This window comes from Phyllobates terribilis, unplaced genomic scaffold (genome assembly GCF_046119375.1).
Source record: "Phyllobates terribilis strain yellow unplaced genomic scaffold, ASM4611937v1 Scaffold_310__1_contigs__length_2243716, whole genome shotgun sequence".
Taxonomy (NCBI): domain Eukaryota; kingdom Metazoa; phylum Chordata; class Amphibia; order Anura; family Dendrobatidae; genus Phyllobates; species Phyllobates terribilis.
In genome coordinates this window covers 604,160-610,395 of record NW_027363070.1, presented here as the reverse complement: position 1 = coordinate 610,395, position 6,236 = coordinate 604,160, and the positions used below count along the sequence as shown (strand labels likewise).

General features: G+C 42.6%; 1 long non-coding RNA gene across 1 annotated transcript; it reads right to left on the bottom strand.

Moving 5' to 3' along the window:
• Positions 1-1,915: 1,915 nt before the first annotated feature.
• Positions 1,916-4,558, bottom strand: LOC141220996 (uncharacterized). The gene is made up of 3 exons (XR_012289091.1): positions 4,505-4,558; positions 4,299-4,360; positions 1,916-2,083 (listed from the first exon to the last, which is right to left on the bottom strand). It is a non-coding gene; the product is annotated as an uncharacterized lncRNA (long non-coding RNA).
• Positions 4,559-6,236: the final 1,678 nt, after the last annotated feature.

Here is a 6,236-nt window from a genome sequence, read left to right as displayed (position 1 = left end):
CAATACACTTCAGCTAGATGTGCCGACTACAGGAGAGGACGCTGCGCTGGAGAAGAAGGAAGGTGAGGAGGAGGGTTTATTATGTGTTTTTTTTTTTTTTTTATATATGGGATGCACAGTGGCTGGGGGGGGGGGGAGGGAGCGAGCATGTATACCAGGATTGAGGGGAGGGCAACATATATACCAGGGTTGAGGGGAGGGCCAGCATATATACCAGGGTTGAGGGGAGGGCCAGCATATATACCAGGATTGAGGGGAGGGCCAGCATATAAACCAGGATTGAGGGGAGGGCCAGCATATAAACCAGGATTGAGGGGAGGGCCAGCATATAAACCAGGATTGAGGGGAGGGCCAGCATATAAACCAGGATTGAGGGGAGGGCCAGCATATAAACCAGGATTGAGGGGAGGGTCAGCATATAAACCAGGATTGAGGGGAGGGCCAGCATATATACCAGGATTGAGGGGGGGGGCCAGCATATATACCAGGATTGAGGGGAGGGCCAGCATATATACCAGGATTGATGGGAGGGCCAGCATATATACCAGGATTGAGGGGAGGGCCAGCATATATACCAGGATTGGGGGGGGGGGGCAGCATATATACCAGGATTGAGGGGAGGGCCAGCATATATACCAGGATTGAGAGGAGGGCCAGCATATATGCCAGGATTGAGGGGAGGGCCAGCATATATACCAGGATTGAGGGGAGGGCCAGCATATATACCATGATTGAGGGGAGGGCCAGCATATATACCATGATTGAGGGGAGGGCCAGCATATATACCAGGATTGAGGGGAGGGCCAGCATATATACCAGGATTGAGGGGAGGGCAGCATATATACCAGGATTGAGGGGAGGGCCAGCATATATACCAGGATTGAGGGGAGGGCCAGCATATATACCAGGATTGAGGGGAGGGCCAGCATATATACCAGGATTGAGGGGAGGGCCAGCATATATACCAGGATTGAGGGGAGGGCCAGCATATATACCAGGATTGAGGGTAGGGCCAGCATATATACCAGGATGTGGGTGAGCACATTCTTTATTTCTGCAGTCTCTTACCCCTGCTCCTGTCTGTGGCTGCTCTATGCTGCCCACGTATGCTCTTTGTATCAGTTGTTTGTATCAGTAAAACCTCAATATTTAGGATAAATTGCCGTGTTGGCACTTGGTGATAAATTAGTGGGTTTTGGATTGCAGTTTGGGCACTCGGTCTCTAAAAGATTCGCCATCACTGCTTTAAACCAATCAATGTGCAAATATCAACATTTTTGAGAAAATACAATACATTTGATCAGATGTCAAAAAATATTCCAGAAAAAAAAAATTGTGTCAGAAATCATAAAGAAAAATTAACTCTTTAATACCATTTTTACCAAAAATACATTGTAAAAAAAAAAGAAGTGTAATTTTCTACAGTACAATATTTATTTCTATTTTTCTCAAAAGAATTTTCATTTTAGTCCCCCCAAAAATTGAAAATCAATGTAAAAAGTGTATTTTAATACAATAAAAAAAATCAGGGTAATTGTTCAGTTGTATTGCCAGTTTTACAGCACGACCCGTAGCGATTTACGATCCCACAGGCCGATGAGCTACAATCTTCCTGAGAAAGGATTCATCAATGTATCAGATGCTTTCTTGCATGTTTCTACATGGAGCAATACACATATGTTCCATGTCCCTTCCTCTAAGAAACCTTCAATGAACCCTGATAGGATCTACAGAGAATAGACAAGACGTCCTTTACAGTGTTACACACTTACTCCATACTCAGTCTAATTTCATCATTCATTTTACTTTCTGCTTATAAATGCATTCATTAAAATAATGAATATCTGCATTGAGGACAGTAGAAGAACTAGTTTGTGTTTGTTCATCAAGATGCATTATCTTGGTTTCGTCTTGGCACTGTTAACTGTTGGTAGGTAGGCAGAGTACTGGAGAGGTTGCTCCCGTCGTTCAGAGAGTTGCTCCGGTGCGGTGTTCTGTTGGTAGACTGACCGCTTTGTTGGTTTGCTATCAGGTGGTGAATCATATCGGTTAGGAGATTGAGTTTATGATCCATTTGAGTTACCTACAAATGTATAAAAAAATATTCAAACAAAGAGAATAGCATAGATACAGACCACACTCCATACACATTTCACACTACCCGTGAGCGCTGCCTGATATTGTAGCTTATCCCTAACCAAATCAATGGGGCGCTGAGTTGCAATACCAGACACACCCCATGGACAAGAGAGGCACAGTTTTGGGGAGAAATAAAGTAGATAGATCCCTTAATGCAATATTGGTTAGCCATTTAGACATTGTTGTTTTAATTGAAATCTATAGTTGGTGCGATTCGTTTCGCAGCACTCGGTCCATCGGCCACGTCAGTAATCTTTGGATGCTGGACAGGAGCCTCAAGACCTGCCTTCTACCTTCCAAGATTCCCTGCTTCTCTTCTGATTAGCTGCATCTTTATGGTTACAGCATGATGCATATGTGACATTGCATCAGGCCGGCTAATCAGTAGAACAGCAGTGGATGCCGGGATGTAGGAGGTGGTTCTCAGGGCTCCGATGCAGCCGTCACAGATTATGGATGTGGCTGATGGACTGGGTCCTGCGAATTGACTCGCACCAACTCTATTGGAAACCTTTGTCAGATTGAACTACTTAATGAACTCAGAAAGAGCTTTCTGTCCACATCCATGAAAGTAGTAGCCAACACTTAAAGGGGTTTTCTACTACTCGGACATCTCCTTCTCCATATATATATTTTTGCCCTCAGTAAAATAATAACACCTATACTCCCCTCCAGTGTTCCAGCCATGTCGGCATTGGCTCTCCTTGGAATCACGTGACATTGTTATGTCAAGTGATCCCTGCTGCCAATCAGCGCTGGCTTCACTCTTCCTGCCTCCAGTTATAGCACATACCTGTACATCCGGAGGAAGTAAGACCAGCAACATCTCTCACTTCCTCTGGATGTATGCAAGTTGGCCAAAGGCGGGGAGAGTAAAGTCAGCACTGATTGCCCCTAGGAATCATGAGACATAATGTCATGCTGTCACGCAAGGTGTGGGAAAGACTAAGTGCAACACAAAGGGAAAACGGAAAGGGAACCCAGACTAGGGAAAGTGGGGAGTGGAGAACTCCTAGGCTGATCTAGTGTCACCCTGTCTCCACTAATGTCCCTTTATTGGTTCTTCACCAATCGCCGCACGCGTACCTCAGCCTGTCTATCCCTGGCATTAGGCTCAGGCTAGGGAACAGAAAGGATGAGCACTAGTTGATCCCCACTGAACACTAAAGACAACAATGGGGGACAAACAAGGGAAAATCGCTTAGCTTTACTTGACTCCAGACAAATGCGCACACGTTCTCTAGCACCAGAGAGGAAGAAGTACTGCTCTTGCTCAAGCCTTCACAAGGGGCAATGAATATCGCTGGCACCTCCCTCTGGCTCACAACAGGTATTTATACATCCAGGCCAGGGTGTTAATTAGCCAGAGGAAGCTAGCCCCTGGGTCCTAGAGATACATATTCTAAGAAGTTGTCTGTAAGGCCAAATGAAGAGATCTCCTGCAACCAACTGCAGGATGACTGTCTGTCACTTCTGACACACCCATGACACATGCAATCCCCAGGAGAGCCAGTGCAGACACTGCTGGAATAGTGCTGGCACTGGAGGTGAGTATAGGTGTTATTATTTTACTGGGGGACACACATATGGATTGAGATGTAGTTGTCTGAGTAATGGAAAACCCCTTTAAGCCTCCATACACAATAGACTAAGCTAATAGTCTAAGGAGACATCCAGACTCTTCCCTGACAGATGAGGTCAGAGGAGGTAAAATTCAAACTGCCTGACCCTTAATGCCTGACCCTTTTGTTATTCAGGTGATAAGCTGCTGCCAGAGCCGTTTGGCAGTGATTTTCACAGTTCTCCACTTTGAAAACACATGAACATTTAACCAAGCCAAACCTTCTCGTGTATGAGAGTTGGGAGAGGTAGTGGACGGCCGAACCAGCAATCAACTTTAGTTATTGTGTGTGGCCACCTTAACTTGTGTGTGCAAGTCACAGATGACCACAGGTATTTAGACTCTTTGCAGTGTATGAGCAGCGCTGTAGAATTGGTGTCTGGATGCACCATTATGTATTTTACACTTTTTCAGAGAGTGAGGAATATTCTGTATGTAGTATGTGGTAATTGTCTGTATATCCTGTACTCCATGTGTGTATGTGTAAGTAGTAGCTGTGCATAATATAAATATATATGGTTTTATCTTATTTTCTTACCTTGTCCTCGACACGGTTCAATCTTGACCCAATTGTATTAGAGCCTCGATCTTTCACTTTATCTGGAAATAAATAAAAGTAAAAAAAAGTCATTTTTAAATTTACTATTAGAAATTAGCATTTTTTGGGTCCACTGGCATTCAACCAAATTTGTGAAACCGTTTACGATTTACAGTTCAGAGAATATAACATGAGAAATGATTTACCTATTCTTCCACAAAGCGATGAAATATGGCATCCTTATTCTGGACAACCTCTTAAAAAAAGGCTTTCCCATTGTTACAAATGACGGCGTATTGCTTGGATTTGCCATCATATGGTGTCAGATTATTACCATTACTATTGTTAATTTCTCTAAAACATAGCATTTATTCCATTTCATAGTGGTAGGAAGTGGAATCTATCCAGAAAGAAACAGCGAGGGCTTCCCCAATGACTGGTCCAGTCTGTAAGAAAGGAAAAAAATCACTGGTGTAATCAAAAAGTATTTTTATTGAAGAGAAATTCCACCTAAAACTTGCAAACTGTCTCTTCCAGTGCAACCTATTAGAAGTAGCAATCCTAAAAGTCAATATCAACCTTTTAACAAGCCTTGCCACATGATTTAGGATAAATGGCAAACTAGAATCTCAATTTGCAGCCATGGTGTTTCGGGGTGTTGCCCCTCAGCAGTGCAAAGCATGAGATCTGATTTAGCTGTGTGAGAGACTTCAGAAGGAAAAACTTTACCCCTTAGATCCCAGTGAGGAGAGTGAAATGCCAGAGTAAGGAGGCTTATAAACCATGCAATGGCTCCCCGGGGAGCTTACGAGCCTCCTTACACTGGCATTTTTTAGACAAATTATCTTACTTTTCCTGTAAGGATTCAATTTTCTACCTTTTTTCTATTACTTTATCACTGTTGATGACTCCCACTGATTTGCTATAGCAATGAGATGTGCACATATATACATATATACAGTTGAAACCAGAAGTTTACATACACTATATAAAAAGACACATATGCATGTTTTTCTCAATATCTGACATGAAATAAGTATAAACCTTTCCTGTTTTAGGTCAATTAGGATTACCATCATTTTTAATATTTGCCAAATGCCAGAATAATAAGAGAGATAATGTTTTAAGGCATTTTTATTACTTACTGCAAAGTCAAAAGTTTACATACACTAAGATTACTATGTATTTAAACAATTCTGGACTGCCCATATGATGATGCCATGTGTTTGGAAGCTTCTAATAGTTTTTTGGGCAACATCTGAGTCAATTAGAGACACACCTGTGGATGTATTTTAATGCACACCTGAAACACACTGCTTCTATGTGTAGCATCATGGGAAAGTGTAAAGAAATCAGCCAAGATATCAGGAAGAGAATTGTAGACTTGCACAAGTCTGGCTTATCCTTAGGTACAATTTCAAGATATCTGAAGGTGCCTCGTTCATCTGTACAAACAATTATATGCAAGTACAAACAAGATTGGAATGTCCAGCCATCATACCACTCAGGAAAGAGACGGGTTCTGTGTCCCAGAGATGAACGTGCTTTGGTCCGACATGTGCATATCAACCCCAGGACAAAAGCAAAAGACCTTGTGAAGAGGATGGCAGAAGCTAGTAAGATTGTCAGAGTGACAATTCACAGTGAAACGAGTACTGTATCAACATGGGCTGAAAGACCACTCTGCCAGGAAGAAGCCATTACTCCAAAAGAAACATAAAAAATCCAGATTAATGTTTGCAAATGCACACAGGAATTAAGACCTTAATTTTTGGAGACATGTCCTGTGGTCTGATGAAACTAGAATTTAACTTTTTGTGCATAATGACCATCGTTAAGTTTAGAGGAAAAAGGGAGAAGCTTAGAAGCCTAAGAACACCATTCCAACTGTGAAACACGGGGGCAGCAGCATCATGTTGTGGGGTTGCTTTGCTGCAA